Genomic DNA, 23,889 nt, shown 5'->3' on the forward strand with positions numbered 1-23,889 from the left:
ATCAGGTAGTGAGGGGGGAGGATGAACAATAGGCCTGCATGAACCATAGTTATGGTGATGTAGATTAGGAGTGCAGAGGGAGATTGCTGACATGTGTTGAGAACTATGGTACATTCAGGACGAAAGGAAAATGATGCAGAAAGTGATACACCATTATAGGAGGGAGGGTAGGGGAAGGGATCCCAACCCAGCACAGATGATTGGTTTTGCAATTATGTGAACACTGAGCATTTACAGCTTCAAAGATTGGTATGTTCTTTACTGATACTCTGTTGACTGTATCTATGACAATGCTAATGTAAATGAAAATTATCAATAAAAAGATATCTTAAATAAGCAATCAGTACATGAAGGAAGCTTGTACTTCTATACCACTTTATTATGACTGCTTTTGAATATGAGCCCATTCACATTGGTGTATGTATATATTGCAGTAAGATCTTTTTTTTCTAACTCTTCAACATGTCTTGATACTCCATGACAAGTAACTCCTTCAACACCTCCATAGGCAGATGGAAAAGCACCCTCCTACTGCCACTTCCAATCTTATCTTGATTTACTCAGATTTGTTTTACTATCCTTTCTCACCCAACAAGCACACCTGCCATATTTACTAAAAAATATATAAAATGTTTCTCTACTTTGCATACTTCTTTCAGGAACTTAGTAAAAATGTTAGCTATTTACCTACCCTATTGCTATTACCTTTGTATTTGCCTCTACGTGTGTTACGTTTACCATGCATGACTTCTAATGGTTCCTTCTGGCTCAGGTGTACTTGCGCCCTTTAATCTTCAATGGCTGCTTACACTGATTGTAAATGTTGCTTGTTCTGATTTATATATTCTCAAGCATTATACTACCACATTGCCTGTACTTCCTCCAATGGTCAATATATTTAGTCTCCCGGGTCCCTCATCTGAGAATTTAACTTGCCTTCATATTCACCCCCTTTCTTGAGCCATGTTTAGCCTCACCCATCTCATGCTTCTTCCTGAATCTGGAAAAAAGCCTTGGTTGCCCCTGATTGGTGGAATATCATTCTTGCATCAACTCTTTGTTCTCTGTTACACAACTGATGACAAACCTGAAACCTCACCTACCGCAATAAATGCCTTGGTTTCCTACTGGTAATCCTCATTACTCCTAGTGTAGGTCTTCCACGTCACAGTCCTTACTAGGTTAGATGAACATATCCTCACCAGAAATGGCTCTACCAAGCCAAAAACTACACTAAAGATTGCCAAATTCATCTTCCTATCAACACAACATACAAAGGAAGTCAGCATTATAACATAAAATCATGACCTAAACATAAAGACAAAGAAATAAAACAATGAAATTCTGGCTGCCTCTCCCTTTAGGAATGATGAGAGGGCAAAACAGGACTGTGACAAAGATGACCCAAACTTGGAGTAATGAAGATCGCCAGTAAGTAACCGAGGCAGTACCTCCTTGTCAGTCTTCCTCGTTCCAGTCCTTACAAGGTGATGTAGTACCCAAGCATAATATAAGTAAACACAAATAGACCACAGACATACTGTTTATTAAACAAAACAAAATACTTAAGAATTATGATGAGCACCATCCAACTCCTCTCAGCAAAACTAATTGAAAAAACTCCACTCATCTGTAAATGACAAAGAGTCATGGATGTGTAGGGGGAATCTAAAGTAGCTGCCACACATATGTCCGTTATGGAAGCACCTTTTAACATGGCCCAAGAGAACCATACCACTAGAAGATCTTCCTTGCACAGGTCCTGACACAGAAGAGCAGGATTTTTCATAATATAATTGTCTGTTTCAGCCATCTGCTCCAGGTAGCCATGGAAGGCTGTAACCCCTGTCCAGACAAAACAAATATGTGGCCACATAAACAGACAGAGCACTGTGTAAATCCAGCGTATGCAAGTGTTCCTGTTCTGGAGATAAAGGATTGGGAAAAAAACAGGATGAAGCAAATCCTGAAGTATATGAAAGTCTGTTGGAACCTTTGGAAAAACAAAGGCTTTGGTCTCAAAATCATTTTGTCTGTAAAAAGATTAAGAAAAGAGCTAGAAATTGGGCCTCTAGTTGGCAGTGGCTTGCACCCTGTCCAAGCAGGGACCCTCACTCTAGTCAGGGTAAAGGAGTTATACAGCTAAGATATCCCCTGCTCACCCCCTTAGTAACTTGGCACGCGCAGTCAGGCTTATGACAGAGGCAATGTGTAACGCATTTGTACCCTAACACACTGAACCCACTACAAAAGGTGTCCATACCTGTTTAGAAAAATAGCCAATATTTATCTGAATAAAACAAGACTAAAACGCCAAACATCAAACATACACAAACAATTTTTAAAAGATTGAGCAAGTTTAGTCCATAGAAATCAATGGATGCTTTAGCTTGAGCACAAAGTACCTTAGATGCATCAAAAATCAAAGACAGTGCACGGCGCAGGGGTCGTGAGGCACCGGAAAAGCAAAGTGATGCATTGGTTCCTTACTACACTACAGTCCTTACTGCTAGGTAGGGTAGGTGATGCATTGGCAATGCAAAGCGTTGCATCCTTACTACACATTGGAGGTGATGTGTCAGTTCCTTACTGGCATGGGAGGTGATAAGTCAGTTCCTTACTGGTAGGCAGGGAAGGTGATGCATCAATCCCTTACCACACAGGGGAGATGATTTGTTGGCTCCTTACTGTCAGGGGGGGTGATGTATAGGTTTCCAGATAAGCAGCCTCGGTTCCTTACTGCAGTGTGGTGTTAATGAAGAATCTGTGCCCGGTGATGATGCTTCGAAAATCTGGATACACTGTGTCAATGTGACAGCGATGATGGAGGTGCTTCGTCAATTACACAGCCAGTAAGCAGGTGCTACATTCCTCAGGTGACACGTCAAAGTCGGGGTAGGTGCCACGGATGTCAGTGACATGGTGTTCGGGACTCACACTGTGGTGATGTTTCGGGCATGCTGCAAGGACATGCTGAGGTCTGCAGTAAAAGCCGTGGTCAATGCTTCAAGTGGGAACAGCACTCTGGGGCAGACAACAGCAATGCATTGTTCTTTAAGAAAGATGAGAGACGAAAACAGGTGCTGGGAGTCGATGCCTGGATTTTCTCCTTAAGATCACCAGGGTATGAGTTCAAGGGAGCAGGAACTGGATTTGGCACCAGTTGGTAAGTCAGAACTCCCAGCAAAAGAGCCCAGGCACTGGAGGGTGAAGTCTTTGATGGCCCTGACACTTCTTAAGAGAAGGCAAGTATACACTAGCCCTTTGAGAACCTTGGAAGCAGAGTGTAGAAAACAAAGTCCAGTCCTTTTACTCCCAGGGAGAGTTGCAGTCCCTCCTTCAGCATCAAGCTATTCTTCCTCTCAAAATATCCACTGTTCAGAAGTGTTCTTAGTTTGGGGTGTAAGATATCCAATACTTATACCTCTTTCTGCCTTTGAAGTAGGCAAAATTCAAAGTAAAGTCTTTGCATTGTACAGTATCCTCTTTTTCACTGACCTGGCTCCAGCCAACTACAGGGGGTGGAGACAGCTTTGTGTGAGGACAGGCACAGCCCTATATAGGTGTCAATGACAGCTCATCCCACCACTCTAGCTAAGAAAGGCCCATCAGCCTGGTGATGGGCCATAAGGTTATGCAAGGCACACCTCTGCTCCGTTTTGTAACTGTCTAGAGTGAATGCACCAGAGCCCAACTGTCAGCCAACACAGACATGTATTCTACAGAAAGGCAGAGGGACAGAATGGTTATGCAAGAAAATGCCAACTTTCTAAACGTGGCATTTTCAAACACGCAATTTAAAAACCAACTCAACCAAAAGATGTGTTATAATATTGTGAGTTCAGAGTCCCCAAACTCCAAATCTTCATCTGCTCCCGATGGGAAATTACACTTAAAAGATATTTCAGGGCAATCCCTATGTTACACAATGGGAGAGATAGTCCTTGCAATAGTGAAAAACGAAATTAGCAGTATTTCACTATTAGGATATGTAAAATACACCAGTTCATGTCCTACCTTTAGGAAAGACTGCACCATGCCTATTGGGCTACCGTGGGCCTACCAGGGGACTTGCATGTAGCAAAACCGAAGGTTTGGGGCCTTGCAATTGGGTATACTTGCAAGGTCTAAATGGCAGTTTTAAACTGCACACACAGACATTGTAGTGGCAGGTCTGAGACATGTTTGCATGGCTACTCATGTGGGTAGAACATTCAGTGCTGCAGACCCATTAGTAGCATTTCATTTATAGGCCCTGGGCAAACCTGGTGACCTTTACTAGGGACTTACTAGTAAATCAAAGATGCCAATCAAGGATAAACCAATCACCAATACAATTTAGAGAGAGAGCACTTAAGATTTAGCACTGGTCAGCAGTGGTAAAGTGCCCAGAGTCATAAAACCTACAAAAACAGAGCATACAAAATAGGAGGAAGAAAGCAAAACATTTGGGGAAAACCCTGCCAAAAGGGCTAGGTCCAACAAAAAGAATCAAAACCAAGAAGGGTTCAGAGTTCTCCAATTCTTCGATCTTCTGATCAGACAGCCACAAGAAACAGTTCTTTATAAGATAGATACTTGAGATCAACTGACTCCAATGGTTGAAACAGAGCCACTTGTAAACCCCTCTAAACTAGTGGAAGAGTCCATGAAGGAATCTGGCTATGAACTAGTGGACTTTACAAGAAGAAACATCTTAAAAACATAGAGACTAGTGGCTCTAACTTCTCAGCTTCTGGTTTCCTAAAGGCTTTCTCCACTGCCCACTGACTACACAGAGTAGAAACCGCCAAACCTAAGAAAAACCCACCCTGAACGAAATCTCAAATTTTCATGTGTTCACAATCAGAAGGGACGAGATTCTTGGAAGAATACCAGTTAGAAAAAAGACTTCCAATGCCTAGCGTAAACTTTTAAAGTACCAGGACGTCTAGACTGCTGAATAACCTGCGCTATTTCCCCCAAACAATCCAGCTCCTACCATCTCAACCTCTCAAGTTCCAAACCACCAGGCAGAGCCGCAGGAGAGCTGCTTCATCCAGACTTTGGAAAGACATAGGAGGTACCCCCAGAGGGCGAATCCTATGAGGGGGCACTGACTGTTGCAAATGGAAAGGAAACCAATTCCTCCTGGGCTAAAAGGGAAGTATTCGGACCTGAGCTGACAAAATCTTCTGCATCACCTTGCAATTCAGAGGAACTGAAGGGAATACATAGTGGAAACCCTCCGGCCAAGGAACTGAAAAATCATCAACTGCAGATATACCCGGACCTGGAGTTAGACTACAAAAGTGTTGTGTCTGAGCAATGTTCCTGGTTGCAAAAAGGTGTAACAAAGGGGACCCAAACTTCGGTGAAATCTGCTGAAAATGGTAAATGAAGGACCATCAAGACAGATGAAAATAAGGCAGATGATCCGCAGGAAAATTCTCCTTCCTGGAAGATATGCTGCCTGGAGGGATAGAAGATGCTGCTTTGCACAGAGACAAATGTCCAGGGCGAACAAGACCAGAGGTGATGGATCCATACCTCCCTGGTACTGCAGATAATTCCTGACTTCCTAGTTGCTGTGCAGATCAAATGCAAAACAACAGGGGATGGACAGAATGCAGAACAATGTCATACATTCACCCAAGTCCAGAGATCTGGGCCTAAATCCATCGTTTTTTTGTTCACCATGCCTTTCCAGTTTCAACCCAGCCATATGCAAATCACTCTTGACCCTGTGTGGAATTAGGCCCAGATCTCTGTACTGGGGTGAATGTATGACAATGTTCTGCATTCTGTCCATCACCTGTTGTTTTTGCCTTTGTCCCCCCGAGTGGGATGGGTATGCTCAGACGTGAGTCCCATGCTCTCCACACCACTGGAGTCAAGCTATCCAGGCTGATGACGGCTGCTAGCCAGAAACCGGTCCTTGGATGCTTGATTCCGGTCCATGAAAGACATGGGTTGGCAGTTCGGGCTGGACTGTTTCCTTGAGGCACAGGGTCAAGGCTGATTTGCATATGGCCATGTCTGACCTGGGGTGGAGTGGAGTGCAACAAAACGATGGATTTAGGCCCAGATCTCTGTACTGGGGTGAATGTATGACAATATTCTGCCTTCTGTCCATCACCTGTTGTTTTTGCCTTTGTCGCCCCGAGTGGGATGGGTATGCTCAGACGTGAGTCCCATGCTCTCCACACCACTGGAGTCAAGCTATCCAGGCTGATGATGGCTGATAGCCAGAAACTGGTCCTTGGATGCTTGATTCCGGTCCAGGAAAGACATGGCTTGGCAGTTCGGGCTGGACTGTTCCCATGAGGCACAGGGTCAAGGCTGATTTGCATAAGGCCATGTCTGACCTGGGGTGGTGTGGAGTGCAAAAAAACGATGGATTCTGGCCCAGATCTCTGTACTGGGGTGAATGTATGACAATGTTCTGCTTTCTGTCCATCACCTGTTGTTTTTGCCTTTGTCGCCCCAAGTGGGATGGGTATGCTCAGACGTGAGTCCCATGCTCTCCACACCACTGGAGTCAAGCTATCCAGGCTGATGACGGCTGATAGCCAGAAACCGGTCCTTGGATGCTTGTTTCCGGTCAAGGAAAGACATGGCTTGGCAGTTCGGGCTGGACTGTTCCCATGAGGCACAGGGTCAAGGCTGATTTGCATATGGCCATGTCTGACCTGGGGTGGAGTGGAGTGCAACAAAACGATGGATTTAGGCCCAGATCTCTGTACTGGGGTGAATGTATGACAATATTCTGCCTTCTGTCCATCACCTGTTGTTTTTGCCTTTGTCGCCCCGAGTGGGATGGGTATGCTCAGACGTGAGTCCCATGCTCTCCACACCACTGGAGTCAAGCTATCCAGGCTGATGACGGCTGATAGCCAGAAACTGGTCCTTGGATGCTTGATTCCGGTCCAGGAAAGACATGGCTTGGCAGTTCGGGCTGGACTGTTCCCATGAGGCACAGGGTCAAGGCTGATTTGCATATGGCCATGTCTGACCTGGGGTGGTGTGGAGTGCAAAAAAACGATGGATTCTGGCCCAGATCTCTGTACTGGGGTGAATGTATGACAATGTTCTGCTTTCTGTCCATCACCTGTTGTTTTTGCCTTTGTCGCCCCAAATGGGATGGGTATGCTCAGACGTGAGTCCCATGCTCTCCACACCACTGGAGTCAAGCTATCCAGGCTGATGACGGCTGATAGCCAGAAACCGGTCCTTGGATGCTTGTTTCCGGTCCAGGAAAGACATGGCTTGGCAGTTCGGGCTGGACTGTTCCCATGAGGCACAGGGTCAAGGCTGATTTGCATATGGCCATGTCTGACCTGGGGTGGTGTGGAGTGCAAAAAAACGATGGATTTAGGCCCAGATCTCAGTACTGTGGTGAATGTATAACAATGTTCTGCATTCTGTCCATCACCTGTTGTTTTTGCCTTTGTCGCCCCGAGTGGGATGGGTATGCTCAGACATGAGTCCCATGCTCTCCACACCACTGGAGTCAAGCTATCCAGGCTGATGACGGCTGATAGCCAGAAACCGGTCCTTGGATGCTTGATTCCGGTCCAGGTAAGACATGGCTTGGCAGTTCGGGCTGGACTGTTCCCATGAGGCACAGGGTCAAGGCTGATTTGCATAAGGCCATGTCTGACCTGGGGTGGTGTGGAGTGCAAAAAAACGATGGATTCTGGCCCAGATCTCTGTACTGGGGTGAATGTATGACAATGTTCTGCTTTCTGTCCATCACCTGTTGTTTTTGCCTTTGTCGCCCCAAGTGGGATGGGTATGCTCAGACGTGAGTCCCATGCTCTCCACACCACTGGAGTCAAGCTATCCAGGCTGATGACGGCTGATAGCCAGAAACCGGTCCTTGGATGCTTGTTTCCGGTCAAGGAAAGACATGGCTTGGCAGTTCGGGCTGGACTGTTCCCATGAGGCACAGGGTCAAGGCTGGTTTGCATATGGCCATGTCTGACGTGGAGTGGAGTGCAACAAAACGATGGATTTAGGCCCAGATCTCTGTACTGGGGTGAATGTATGACAATATTCTACCTTCTGTCCATCACCTGTTGTTTTTGCCTTTGTCGCCCCGAGTGGGATGGGTATGCTCAGACGTGAGTCCCATGCTCTCCACACCACTGGAGTCAAGCTATCCAGGCTGATGACGGCTGATAGCCAGAAACCGGTCCTTGGATGCTTGTTTCCGGTCCAGGAAAGACATGGCTTGGCAGTTCGGGCTGGACTGTTCCCATGAGGCACAGGGTCAAGGCTGATTTGCATATGGCCATGTCTGACCTGGGGTGGTGTGGAGTGCAAAAAAACGATGGATTTAGGCCCAGATCTCAGTACTGTGGTGAATGTATAACAATGTTCTGCATTCTGTCCATCACCTGTTGTTTTTGCCTTTGTCGCCCCGAGTGGGATGGGTATGCTCAGACATGAGTCCCATGCTCTCCACACCACTGGAGTCAAGCTATCCAGGCTGATGACGGCTGATAGCCAGAAACCGGTCCTTGGATGCTTGATTCCGGTCCAGGTAAGACATGGCTTGGCAGTTCGGGCTGGACTGTTCCCATGAGGCACAGGGTCAAGGCTGATTTGCATAAGGCCATGTCTGACCTGGGGTGGTGTGGAGTGCAAAAAAACGATGGATTCTGGCCCAGATCTCTGTACTGGGGTGAATGTATGACAATGTTCTGCTTTCTGTCCATCACCTGTTGTTTTTGCCTTTGTCGCCCCAAGTGGGATGGGTATGCTCAGACGTGAGTCCCATGCTCTCCACACCACTGGAGTCAAGCTATCCAGGCTGATGACGGCTGATAGCCAGAAACCGGTCCTTGGATGCTTGTTTCCGGTCAAGGAAAGACATGGCTTGGCAGTTCGGGCTGGACTGTTCCCATGAGGCACAGGGTCAAGGCTGGTTTGCATATGGCCATGTCTGACCTGGGGTGGAGTGGAGTGCAACAAAACGATGGATTTAGGCCCAGATCTCTGTACTGGGGTGAATGTATGACAATATTCTACCTTCTGTCCATCACCTGTTGTTTTTGCCTTTGTCGCCCCGAGTGGGATGGGTATGCTCAGACGTGAGTCCCATGCTCTCCACACCACTGGAGTCAAGCTATCCAGGCTGATGACGGCTGATAGCCAGAAACTGGTCCTTGGATGCTTGATTCCGGTCCAGGAAAGACATGGCTTGGCAGTTCGGGCTGGACTGTTCCCATGAGGCACAGGGTCAAGGCTGATTTGCATATGGCCATGTCTGACCTGGGGTGGTGTGGAGTGCAAAAAAACGATGGATTCTGGCCCAGATCTCTGTACTGGGGTGAATGTATGACAATGTTCTGCTTTCTGTCCATCACCTGTTGTTTTTGCCTTTGTCGCCCCAAGTGGGATGGGTATGCTCAGACGTGAGTCCCATGCTCTCCACACCACTGGAGTCAAGCTATCCAGGCTGATGACGGCTGATAGCCAGAAACCGGTCCTTGGATGCTTGTTTCCGGTCCAGGAAAGACATGGCTTGGCAGTTCGGGCTGGACTGTTCCCATGAGGCACAGGGTCAAGGCTGATTTGCATATGGCCATGTCTGACCTGGGGTGGTGTGGAGTGCAAAAAAACGATGGATTTAGGCCCAGATCTCAGTACTGTGGTGAATGTATAACAATGTTCTGCATTCTGTCCATCACCTGTTGTTTTTGCCTTTGTCGCCCCGAGTGGGATGGGTATGCTCAGACATGAGTCCCATGCTCTCCACACCACTGGAGTCAAGCTATCCAGGCTGATGACGGCTGATAGCCAGAAACCGGTCCTTGGATGCTTGATTCCGGTCCAGGTAAGACATGGCTTGGCAGTTCGGGCTGGACTGTTCCCATGAGGCACAGGGTCAAGGCTGATTTGCATATGGCCATGTCTGACCTGGGGTGGTGTGGAGTGCAAAAAAACGATGGATTTAGGCCCAGATCTCAGTACTGGGGTGAATGTATAACAATGTTCTGCATTCTGTCCATCACCTGTTGTTTTTGCCTTTGTTGCCCCGAGTGGGATGGGTATGCTCAGACGTGAGTCCCAAGCTCTCCACACCACTGGAGACAAGCTATCCAGGCTGATGACGGCTGATAGCCAGAAACCGGTCCTTGGATGCTTGATTCCGGTCCAGGAAAGACATGGCTTGGCAGTTCGGGCTGGACTGTTTCCATGAGGCACAGGGTCAAGGCTGATTTGCATTTGGCCATGTCTGACTTGGGGTGGTGTGGAGTGCAAAAAAATGATGGATTTAGGCCCAGATCTCTGTACTGGGGTGAATGTATGATAATGTTCTGCATTGTGTCCATCACATGTTGTTTTTGCCGCTGTGCATATCAAAACCACATTGTTCTTGATTAAAGGAGCAACAGTCAACATAGCTAAATTCACTGCCTTCATTTCCCTCCAATTCGAGGACATCTGTATCTAAGAAGGCACCCAATTCCCCTGAATGTGATGTAATAGAAGGACCACCCCACCCTCCATACTGGCAACCGTTGTAATGACTGATGCAGCAGCCCCCCAGGAAGAGGTACCTGTGCTCCTGAAGGTAAAATCTGTCCCTCCACTGAGTGAGAGGAGACCAGGACCAGCTGCCGTAGCACAGGTCCAGTACCCAGAGTATCAGGCCCCTTGCCGCAAACAGAGCCCGTGAGACTCCAAAATGGGCTCCCACTAAACTGAGACCGAGCAGCCATCAAGGGACATCAGCACCACAGAGACACACTTCCATAGTGGCTCACCTGTCCTGATTTTACACCCTCAACCTGCGAGGCCGACCAGCCCTAAGACGCACAGAGCCCAGTCGACATTTCCACTCTGCACCTAAGCACCCCAGTCCTGGTACCAACAAACTGGCTGTGCCCCCTTTTTCCCAGGACCCTTGTGACCAGAGCCACCCATTGGGAGCTCCCTGATTTGTCCCTATGCCCCTTCTGTAACCTGTTTCTAGGTGCCGCCCCCTTTCTTTCCACCAACATGGTGTAGACAGCTGTCATCCTTACCAGCACCTCTGCACCCGGATACCCCAGGGCAGGTAACGAGTTACTGCTGGTGGTACTTTGTACTTTGGCCCCCCTGCGGCCCTAACTCCGGAAGGAGACCCCAGATAACTGATCGTAAATACCTGCATGCAAATATGCCTTTTCCCCCATAGGGAAGCATTGCCGAGTAAAGACGCATTTAAGTGAACCTTTTACTTACCAGTACAAATCGATATTTTAAAAAGGACTAACTTGATAATGAAGAACCTAGTATTTTCTAAGTTGGTTGTGTAGTTATTCTCGAGTGTGTGTCTCATTTATTGCCTCTGTGAGTGCAACAAATGCTTAGCACTATCCTCTGATAAGCCTAAACTGGTCGCCCACACTACCGCAAAAGAGAGCATTTAGTGTTATCATTTATGCCTGTGTACACCAAGAAGGGTTGCATGGATTCTCTACACGGTGTATCTCATTTTGGTCCACTATAAAAAGAGCCAGCATCCTACAAAAAGTGCCTTATTCTTTCTCCTTTTACTTTTTTTCTTATGCAAATACACTGTATTCGCCGTTAGCAGAACCATCTCATTACAAATAGAAATAAAAAGACAGAATGCCGTAATGCGGACTTCCTCTGTACATAGTGTTGGCAGCACCAGGAAGTCGGCCATCTTTAATGTAGTTTTGGGGTTAAATCTAGCTTGGCAGTACCATTTCCGGGGAGGAGATGTTCATCTCACCCAGTAAGAACTGTGATAAGTGTAGTGACCGGCTGGTCACGGTTCCAGTGTTTGTTGTGCCAGCCACTCCCCATGGGCTGGCTTACACTCCACCCCACACACCATCCAAACCAGACGTCACAGGACCATGGTAATAAAAGGGGCCGAGCGCACGTGCCCTGGGCCAGTTCAAGTAACCGGATTCTAGTGTCTGTGTCTTCATTATATGTGCCTGGGGGCCTAGGGCCCCACCACTGTACAATAAGGAAGAAGGACAAGGAGGTAATGTAAAGTACCTTTCAATGGCGTACTTTGGGCCTAGATCACAAATATCCTCTCGCAAGCTTAAATCTACAATTCATATACTTGCGTTGAAGTTGTGCATGCCTTTCCGACTCGTTGTGGTTGTTGTCAGAGGTTCTGTCTAGTGTCCAGGCGAGGAGCTCCTTACAAGTCGGGAAACGGATGACTGGATATTTTCCACAGTAGTATCCAGGCGCACCTGTCAAGAACATCCCAGTAATTAGATTTTCGTCGCCCATAATATATTCATGTATGACTATAATACTAACGTATCGTTTCTTCTTAAATTAAACAAAGCTCGTCTTGTTTCAATTAAATCCCATTCAAACTTCGCCAAACTGTAATGAACACAAGAACAGACTATAATCTTAGTCTGTTTCATGGTTTTCATGCATGAATTAATCTCGTGCTGCATGAAACAAATGAACGGCATTATCTTTCCCCGCTAGGCAATATTTAACTTGCTCTAACTAGACATGGAGAAGCAGGTGTGTGATTTCGAATTTCACACACTGCAACAGGCCAAAGGCTAATTACTATTCGCTGGATAATGAACAAAAAAGTAGCAATTAGGCTTTCAGTCCAGTGCTTGCGATATATGAAAACCATCAGCTTCACTTGCAATAATAACAGCTTTTATCTGTTTTACAGGATGCGTGGAAACCGGGACAGAGAACAAAATGCTATGGTGTACCAATGAGCCTTGCAGGCAGTGAGGTGGAAAATTCACTTTCTTCTCCCTCGCCAGCCGTGTTCAATGTTTATTATCAAAGCGGGGTTGAGGGAAACTTGTGTTTCTGTTGCTTGCCCCTCGTGTTTTGCTTTGATGTGCATCTGTTTCCCTCACGAATCTGCAGAAGTTTAATTTGAAGAGAGTTCGCAGTTTGTAACAAAAGGCAAAGAGCTGGCAGGTAAAAGCAAGCCGAGATCTTCCCCAGTGCTCCGTATGAAGCAGGTTTCAAGCTGGCCAAAAATATATTACAAAATGGTGGAGGTGTCGAAGTAATTTCTCTTTATAAATGTAATACTAGGAATTTCTTGACAGCGACTTAAACTTCTTGACAATAATGTCACATACGGTCTTCTTTGTCCTTATAAGTTAAAAATGACCAATAGGAACAAATCAGTTTATTTTCAAAAACCCCAAAGAAGTAATTACAAATATGTACAAAGAAGATCCTGTCGATAGGGACACTGCTGTCTGATATTGTGTTACACCACTCGTGTAAAAAAAAGAGGATAATAACACACCCATCATCCTGTGGAGTGGGGAGTGTGAGAGTGGAGAACACCCACAGTGTAGGCCCCACTCACGGATCCCAGTTGACACAATCCACGTACACACTGGGACTCGGATTGAGCAACGAGCAGTTCATCCCCTTTAATTTAATGCCTCTGGCCACATCTGGCCAGAGGATGTGATTTGTGCACTTCCGGGGTCTCCTGATAGCAGGACCACTGACCTGCTAAATTCCTCCCCAACTTGGTTTCAAAAGTCAGAGTTCTTTAGTTAGCACACAAAGTCATGAGCTGTTGACTGGGCCGAGGGTTGGGTCGAAGATTATACTGATGGGACTGGCTACGAGTGGGCTGGTCAATGGGTCGAAGACTGGGTGACGTGTTGCTTTTGCTGGTCTTCTCCTGGGTCTGCTTGACTCTGGCCTCGCGGTTCATTGTCCAGCGTGATGCTTCCTGATGACCAGACCACTCAGTATCCTCTTCACATTCTCCGGGACGGGTTTGTTGGGTGAGTTCTCAATTTGTTTGCACCACTGTATGTTTCTCAAGACTATTTTTTTCCCTTTCTTGGCTGTTATCATAGTTCCATCACTTTTGATTGCAGTCCAGACTCCTGGCTTGAATGGTGTTCTGAACTTCCATCTTGGTTTGATATCTTCGATTACAACTTGGTCACGGTGTAGGAGTGTCCAGGTACTTGCTTGCCAGGTTTGGCTAGCAAGTAAGTTCCTTCACTAATGACCTGCTTGGGCCCTATGGATGTCATGTGGTGGTGGGCTCCACCCCGGGCAGGTAGTAATAATGTCTTGATAAACTCCATTGAACATCAGAGTCCACGGAGCTTGTTGGGTTGTGCAATAATAATCCCTCAGAAAGGATTGTAGGTGACGTTCTGAATGTACATGTTCGGTGATGGGAATTCTCAGTGATTTGCATAAATCTCGACTTTCCCATTGGCTTGTGGCCTCTGGGGTGTGATACGGTGATGGTGTATCCTGAGTCTATCAAGGAATTCTATGAATTCTGTGCATTGGAACAGTGGTCTATTGTCGCTCTTGATCTCAGCGGGCAATCCAGAAATGGCAAACACTTTTTTGAGGACCCGGAAGACATGGAAGAAAGCTGGTGAGCCTATCACTTCTAGACTGAATACTTTGAATGCACATCCATTAGGACCAGGGTGGTCCTTCCATTGGGGAAGCTCTCAAAGTCCATGCTTAATTTTGCCCAAGGGGTCATGCAAGGTTCTTCGGTGATTACAGGCTCCAGAGTTTCCGGCGCGCCCGGCAGTTGGCATGTGGGGCATTTGTGAACGAGGTTTGCGGCCATCTTTTCTAACTCCGGGAACCATACTTCCTCTCATGACCTGGTCTTCATCTTCGTAACTCCTTGGTGTCCCCCCTATGCTAGTAGTGTGATGTGATGCCTGAGTGTCTTTTGGGATCGTAATGAGAGACCCACGTAGGAGGAGCCCCTCCTGGGTGGTGCTAACTTGTCTCACTCTGCCACATCTTTATTAGACACTCTCTGTCTACATTGGTCCAATTGTTTGCATCTTGAAGAAACTCTTGCCACACGCCACTTTGCAGTGCAGTGCGTACTCTGGTGAGGAAGGGGTCTGCCTCAGCATCCACTCAGATGTCTGCTAGCCATAGAGCGCCTGGGCACGCCGCTTTGGAGACCATTCTGATGTAGTCTTCCACCCCATCTGTTTCTGTTGTGTTGGGCAGCACCGGGTGGCGAGATAGGAAGATCAGTGGGGTTCGTTGGCCACTCAAGTATGTCCATACGCCCTCTTAATCGCGAGTGCTTCCCTCTTAATTTGAACGGATCGCATTTCTGTGCGTGTCAGTGCGTTACTCGCAAATGCTAATGCAGCCCATCGATCTGGTTCTTGCATCTGAGCTAGGATTGCTCCTAGTCCTACTGGACTAGCATCAACCAGCTCAGTGGATTTGTCAGGTCAAAATAGGCAAGTGTGGTATTGTTGAGAAGAGCATCTTTGATTTTCTGGAAGGCATTTCCGTGCTGCTGGCACCAAACCCACATTGTCTGCTTTTGTAAGGGACCTCAAGGGCTTAGCATGAGTCGCCAGGTCTGGGATGAACCTCCTGCAATATGTAGCAGTTCCTAAGAAGCTCCCCACTTCTGGGACTGTGGTGGGTGCTTGTGCCCGCTTGATCGCCTGTGACTTTCGAGGGTCCACTTGTATCCTCTGTTAGTTGTAAACATATCTGAAGAATTCAACAGAGGATTGGAAAAATTAACATTTGTCTCTGTGCAGCATCACTCTGTGTTCCTTGAGTTTTTTGTGGGTGGTTTTTAGGTGTTTGTGATGTGTGTAGCAGTGGGTGATTAGATCAATATGTCAACACTGACATTCAGGACACCCGGCGGACGAGACAAGGTATCTCTTATAGCATTCTTAAATACTTCCGCTACCGATGAGATGCCGAAGTTGAGACTCTTGTATAGTCGTAGTACTAGGTGAGTGCTGAATGTCATGATATAGTGGCTCTCTTCCACAAGTAATAACTGGTGGTTCCCAGCATTAAGGTTTAGTTTTGTGAACCAGCGGGAGCCATTGAAGTCGGCTATCAGCTCGTTCATGGTGGGGGTAAAATACAGCTCCCGTTTGATAGCACAGTTGGGGAGCCGCATGCCAATGCACAGGCGTTTCCTCCCGGCTGTTTGGGTTTCTCAGCAATCACCAATGAGAAGACCCATGGGGTGGGCCCAGACACCTATTCTACAACGCCTTGGTTGTCGAGTCTCTCAAGCTCCTTCTCTACTAGTGGTCACAGGTGGAACAGGACATGGCAATGGCAGGGAGCTACAGGTGCAACTGAAGGATCGATGGGTAGCTTCACTGGAGGGTATTTCAGACAGCAGGGTCCTTGGAACAGCTCTGGGTACTGGTATAATGGGTCATCCACTTGGTGCACTTTCACTCTTTAAGGGGAAGGATACCAGGCCAAGGTCCTTTGCCGTATGGCTTCCAATCAGCGTATCAGCTTCCTGATCAATGACGTGGAATGTTGTTGTTAGCTCTTGGTCTTCGGATTGAACGGGTATGGACATCCGCTGGCAGAGAGGTAGAGGTGTTTGACTCCCATATGCAAAGATCCTGGTCTATGATGGCACTGGTTGGGATTTGAGCAGGAGACGGTTGTATTGTTACACTCCCAACACATTACCTGATGCTCTAATGTTAATGATTCAAAATTACAGTGGTCCCTAGGGAAACGGGTATACATACGCATAAATGAATATATACCCAATCAGTACTATATTGATTAAACTTGCCCAGCTGTACAGAGGTCTGTATTTAATAATTACCACATTTTTAAGAAATTGTGTACACACAAAAATACAGAAGGTGGGACACAAGCCTGCATACTACTCCAAAAACGGAGACAAACGGTTAGAAAACATTTAGGGAGCTCAGGCAACACTCACGGTGTGGTATAGAAAAAATCCTTAATGAAATAAACAAATCACAAGGAACACCTTTACATGGTCAATCATAGTATTTTAAGTAATGCATAAGATGTTTTATGGTATTGAAAACGTTTCAATCCAGGTGAACAATGCATGGATCATCATCAGGACAATAAATAAAGCATGCCTGAATATTATTGCCTCAGATAATTGTAACGTCCAGATGCTGGACCAAGTTCCAGGGTAACAAGTCCAGTTCAGAAACAGGGTGCTCCAGCGGCGGGGAATGGGAGGTGCCGTTTCAGAGCCACGGTCGTGTGCTCGTAGGAACGTCTAGATGTGTGCAATCCTCTGGAGGCTTGAGGTGTAGATGCGAGGGCGAGATGAGAGGCACAATTGTGCGCTCTTGCAGCGAAATAGCCTGGCTCAGTGAATCTCGCCAAGCTGGGCTGTGGGTTAGCTTCCGTCAATGTTAATGATGGCTTGGACTTCTGATTCTGCCACTTGGACGGTGCAGGTTGGTTGGGGCCTCCGGCCGCGCTTCAATTCCCTCGTGAAAAGGACTAGAAACGCATCTTCTTCCTCCTCTTTTTCTGGTAATGAGTCATCCGGGTGGTAGGTCTGCCTTGTCGGGGGTTTTGTTTTTTTGGACGAGTCATGAGGGATAGTTGGCGTATCATCATCGATGGTGTCAGGTTGTCTCTCAGCCCTCTGTTTCTGAGCTTCTTCCTGCAGACTAAGGAAAAGTGGTTTTGGATCCTGCAACTGGAGCAGGGGCTACCCTGTGCAGGGCAGTCGCTGCTCGGATGATCCTCGCGGCCACAATACCTGCACTTTTGGTTAGTTTTGCTGGGGTCTCCTTCCTTTGAGCGTGTCTCCTCTGCCTTTGGTCCGAATGGCATCAAACCATTCAGTTTTGATGTTTGGTATCTTCTCCGATGTTTATGTGATGGCCAGGTCCATTTTGTTACCTCTGGCTGCTGACAGGTCATGTGGCCGTGCTAAGATCAGGATGTTGTTGAGGCTGATGTTTCGTTAGCGCAAGATCAGGCTTTGTAACATTTTGTTTCTACATCTCTGTATTAGCTGGGCTGGGAATTATGTAAATTGGTCATCTTCTGTTGCTCGCTAGTTTGCGTATTCTGTGTAGAAGATGTTGATGGACTCCCCTTCTCGTTGGCGGGCTTGGTGAAGCTTGTACTTTTTGAAATCAGGGTTTAGATGAGGGTCGAAGTGGGCGTTGAGTGCATCATATTCTGTGGCCGGTCCGCTGTCTGGTAGGTGTTTGAATAGTTGATATATTTCTCCCCCTGCATGTTGTGGGAGTAGTTTCCTCTTGACCGCGCGGTCGGTTTCCCTTGTGGTGACAAAGTGTTTTTCCAGTTGCCCAATCCAGATTTTCCATCTTGGAGACGCTGTTGCTGGGTCTGCCATTTCACTGAACTGTGGTAGCACCCCGTAAGGAGGCTGGCTGTTGAGGCTGTTGGGGCTTTTGAGGCTGTCTTCATCTGCCATGTCAGCTGGATTTGAGATCTGCCTGGTCTCTTGTGGGCTTGGTCTGGTCTTGCTGTTTTTATGCTGCAAGTGACTACTGTCTGTCTATTGGATTGTGTTTTATTTTTATTAATATTGTTTTGTTCCTCTCTTCTCCTGGAAGTTGCACATGCCACTGTTTGGTAGTTCTTGATCTTTTTTCTTCTTGGAAATTTGTTTTATTTTCATCTTTTGTTTCTCTTTTTCTGTGCTTTTGGATTTACAGGCTTCTGTTGCTGTTTGTTAATTTTATTTCTTCTTTTGGTTTTTTTTCTATTACCTTTCCCTTTTTGTCCATGGTGTTTGTTGCGGGTATGGCCAGCCATGTTGGGAACAACCTGGGCCTCTGTAAGGGCTCCTCTGTGTGCTGGCGATTTCTGGTGTGCACATGTTCTCAGACGCAGTGGGTGGGGCTTGCACGGACTTCGCACACTGCATTCCTCTCACTGTTGGCCGTTGGTCCGCTCCTGTGCTGCCGGGTACCGGCTCTCTCACTGCCTAGGATGTGTGATGGCATTTGCTGTCCTTGCGGTCTTCCCCGCTGCCTGCACTGGGCTGTGGTTGCACTCCGCATGGCGGTGTCGGAGGTCGCCAGATTGGGTCTGTCTCTTCGCTGGGCACCGCCTTCCAGTTATTCAGCGGTGGGGGTGCAGGGGCACATCCCATCCTCGTCGCCAGTGTGGTGTGGGAGTTTGTGTGAGTGTGGGGACGCCCAAAGTGTACGCCCCGCCACCAGATCCCAGTTGACATAACACATGTACACACTGTGTCTGGGTCTCGGAATGAGCCACAAGCAGTTAATTTCCCTTTTATTTAAAGCCTCTGGCCATGCATTTCCAGAGGATCTTTTATGTGCACATCCGGGGTCTCCTGATAGCAGGACAACTGACCTGCTACACATCCTACTACTGTTCAGTCCTTACAAAGAATACATGTTCTGTATTACAATCAACATCCGTAGAGTAGGCACACCAGCAGCATAACGTTCATTGGTAGACTACCAACCCACATGTCAGGACTCCAGGCACCTCAAACAAGTTGTGTATAGGCTACTTCGCAAAAGACAAAACTCTCCAAGCAAACATAATTGTCTGTCTGTAATTGCTTCCGACAGTGAGCATTCCATGTAACACGAAGCGATAATATTGCATACCTGTTTAAAAATAAACACACATACCTGCAGTGCAAATTCAGTTCAACAAGATTAGACCACGTCAGAACCTCGCCTCACCTAACTCTTCCTATACACCTCATGCTAACACCACACATCACTCCGCCCAAACATGGAGGACAACCTTCACTTGTTCCAGTCAGTGAGAGTGCCACAATGCCACACAAGTGCAAGGGGCACATTATCAGAATGCTACATATGGTAAAATACCTACAGTTCCTCTTCTCCCTTGTTATACTACTGGCTTAGCATAAATTTAATTATTTTCATTGTTATTGTCTATTGTTATTTTATACCTCACTATTCAAGTGGTATGTTAATGTGTTTTATTTATCCCAGTAATGTTTCATGACAAATTCAAGTGGTATGTTAATGTGTTTTATTTATCCCAGTAATGTTTCATGACAAATGTATTTGTTAGCCTCAAAGCAACATCAGGAGCCAGAGGGAAAGCTTAAGATGGAATACAACTGTAGACATTCTCCAAGGATGCAAAGAAGATTCGGAATACTCAGAGGAACTTCTGGAGGCAAACGTCTACAGCTTCTCTAATTGTTCTTATCTGCAGTCTTATAACAAGATGAGCATGTGACAGAGTCAGATTGCGGAACAAAAGGCAGCACATGCAAAAATGCTCAAACCACCTCGCTGCCTATTCCTCCTCGCACAATTTCTCTCTTTACAGCCATTCATTCAATTTCTCTTCTCCCACTTTCATTCTTTTCTCTCTTCCTTATCCTTCCCTCCTTCCCTCCTTCCCTCTTTTTCTTTTTCTCTTGAATCCTCCCCATGTCTGCTGCCATTGACATCTGGGTGCTGGGGAAAGTGACAGAAGCAAAAGGAGCAACCCTATGCTTTCTGAACAGGCCTCCAAAGACTGTAGCCCACCAGGGAACTGCACAGTGGACTAAAAGGCCTGTCCAGCTCTGCCAGTCAGTGGGACGTGATGTAAGTCTGAATTTTCAGTGAAAATGTCAATTTAAACTTAAATGATATCCACAATATTTGCTGGTGATGACATGTTTCAACATTCCCAAAGTCAAAATCCCTGGTGAACATCTAGGGGGGAAGTAAAGTCAACAAGTAGGTAGATCCTGTCACCAAAGTTGCTTTTGTGCTAGACATATGAGTAGAGAATAAATTGATACACCAGGGGGATGGAGGTGGGGCAGGAAAGGATTGGGGAGAGAATGTGGATCAATGGCCTGGAATGATGAAGGGGCCCTTGATTATCCACTCATACTAGAAAGATTTAAGATCAAAGGAAGATTCCTGCATTTCATTTCTGGCATGAGCAAACATCATTCTCTGTACAAATATGACACAAAACTGGATTCTCTAACATATACTTCTTTGCCTATGGTGCCCAAGGAAATGCCCTAAAAATATAATTCACTATTCTGTTATTAAGAAGTACAAGATGATGATTGCATACCTCCCAGAAGACCACAATGATTTAATGAAAAGGGTTGAAGTGCTCCTCATCTGAACGCGTAAAAAATATGAGTAGGCCAGAGTAAAATATATAGGTAACCAGAGACAGTGCCTTACTAGAGGTAGCAAGGCAAGTAGCAGGCCTCTTTCCTACATGCCAGACACCGTTATCACAGTTTTGGGCTGAAGGAAGCACTGTCCTGGAAGATAACGAAAGCTAAGAGCAAGATGACTTCCAGCCAGCCAGGAAAACTAAGAGACTCTGATTAGGGCCCAAGACACATTTGTTTCTTTTTATCGCTTCCCATGTCACTGTCCTGGAAGATAACGAAAGCTAAGAGCAAGATGTCTTCCAGCCAGCCAGGAAAACTAAGGGACTCTGATAAGGCCTGAGACACATTTTTCTTTTTATCACTTCCCATGTGCCTACCTGTGTCCTACAAATCCATGTTCTTCTCCATGTCATGAAGCCTCCATTGTAACCTCTGTAAACATTTTCATTTTGCCCAGCATGAACTCAAGTGTTGGTTACAAAATATTAAATGAACATTTAAATAAAAAATGACAGTCAACATTCATCTTTGATAATCTCTATCAATTTTACATAGCTAAATGAAAGTACTTTACTTAAACAGGTGTTTACTTAGGACCTGATTTAGACTTTGGAGGACTAGTTGCTCCTTCACACACATGACAAATATCCTGCCCACTTGTACTTGTTACATAGCGGACAGGGTATATGCCACGTTTGTGAAGGAGTAAACCATTTACCAAACTCTAATGTAGGCACTTAGGGCCTGGTAAAGTGTTTGGCAGACAGTGGGTGAGATGGCAAAGGATATTAGTTTTGCTCTCCCGATGGAACTCTGCTTGCTAAATTTAAAGCTATCAGCTGGCCCTGCAGACAACTCTGTACAATGGCTGGAACCACAGCAGGTCATATCACTGTGAACATTTTGACATATAATAGCATCAGCTGACAGCCAGACGTAAAACGTTTCAAATGTTTTTCAAAAACAAGATATAATGGCCCTCACAACCTGGGAGCTTTCTCCCAGGGTGTGGGGGTCATTATTGATTTTGCCTGTCCTTTACCACCAGGGTTTTCCTGGTTGTGGTGGACAGGAAAACAGTCTTTACACCATCCAACCTGTACGAAATTGAGTATCAGTTGAGGGAAGTGGGTATTCATCTCAATGAGTACCCTCAATCCCTGCCAGGGTGAACCCTAAAAGTCACTAAATTAACCAGAGCTCAACCCCACGGTTGCTATTGCCAGAGCAGACAGGCCTATCTTAGAGGCAATGTATAAAACATTTAAGCAATACTCAAAGAGAAATAAAATCAAAACACAACACAAGAAAAATCCAAAGGAAATTTCTAAAAATAAAATCAATTTAAATTGTAATCAATGATATGACACAAAAATGAAAAAAATCCATTAAAAGAAACCTAAGTTATGAATTAGAAAGTTTGAGGTTCAACATTGTGCAAAAAACATTAAGCACCAACCACTGGGTCATCTGGCTGCAGCAGATTGTTTTCTATGTGCAAGTTAAGGCTGACTGTGATGGCGCTTGGGTAGGATAAAGAAACCACTTTCAGCCCAGTCGAAAATGTTACCTTCGTACAGAGGGGTCCATTATGATATCGGGCGGATTGCCTCCGCCAGGCTGGCGGTAGCCACCGCCAGCCTGGCGGAGGCAAACGCCCGATATCATAACCAGATTTCCCCCCGCCATATTAGGATGGCGGGGGGGACCACGGCGGACAGGAAGACCTTCTGCTGCTTTTCTGCCCCAGTCGCCTTGCGGCCGGGGCGGAAAAGGAATAATATGGTGGAGGTGTCTAACAGACACCGCCAGCCATATTATGATGTCTGGTTTTCAGTGCCTTTCCGCGGCGGCGATGCCACCACAAAAAGGCATGCGGTCTTCACTCTGGGGGCCCTCTGCGGGCCCCCAGAGTGAAGTACAGGTGGGGGGTGCACATGGGGGTACCTGTGGTACCCCCTTCATTGTCATTTACAAAGCGGCAGGCACCGCGCGGTGCCTGCCGCTTTGTAAATGACAATGTGAAAGCGCATTTTCAGCATTGTGGCGGGCGGTGCATAGAGCACCGCCCGCCACAATGCTGAAAATACAGGATGTGCCCGCCACTGTGGCGGGCACATCCTAATAGCACCCCCGGGACTCCCGCCTTATGGTGGGCGGTCCCGATTTATGATGAGATGACGGGCGGGCAAAGTCCGCCCGTCATCCTAATGAGGCCCTTAGTCTCTGGAATGAAAGTCAAAAATCCTCAGCGGTGCAATCCAGCAGGTTGTGACTCCACAAGGCCAGAAACCTTTCCAGCAAGGTCCTGCTGAATCAGATTTGCAGCTGCGCACAAGAACATAGCTAGATCTTTGACCCAGAGGCAACGCAGGTTCGTCAGATTGGCTTGGCAGGTTGGTCCTGGTTCTCTACCTGTTCTCAGGTCAAAAAATTGGCAAAAAGTTTTTAAGTCCCAAGTTTTAGGATTTGTTAGAAAAAAAAACATTTAAATGCCAGCCAGAGGTTCAGTACCTTGGGGACAGCACTCACTTGGGGAGGGGGGAGGGGGGGTGGAGTCATGACTGACAGCAGCAGAGGCCAGCAGCAGGGTCCAGGGCAGGTGCAAGTTGGACTGCATCGCAATGCTTGTTGTGTTCCTGTAACCCAAAACAGGAGGTCAGCTTTATGACCTTTGGGGTCCACTATTTTGTCATGGTACAAGGGAGACAGCAGGACCAGTATTGAGGGATGTTCTCAGGTCAGATTCAGCATGTCCACCCATTTACCACCTGTTCAGAGCAGGTGGTAAACGAGAACAGGGTCACTTTTGGGGACACTGTGGGAGGAGGTGAGCAGGGCAGCATAATGAAGGAGAAGATTTGACCTAGCAAGGTGGTCCAACATTTCATGATTCTCCATACCTGCCTAGGGTACTGGACAGCATTTGCAGTCCAATCCCAAAGTAGTTTTATTGACTGAAGTTACTGGCCTGTAAAATCAGGTCCAGTGTTCACACAATC

This window comes from Lissotriton helveticus, chromosome 4_1 (genome assembly GCF_964261635.1).
Source record: "Lissotriton helveticus chromosome 4_1, aLisHel1.1, whole genome shotgun sequence".
Taxonomy (NCBI): Eukaryota; Metazoa; Chordata; class Amphibia; order Caudata; family Salamandridae; genus Lissotriton; species Lissotriton helveticus.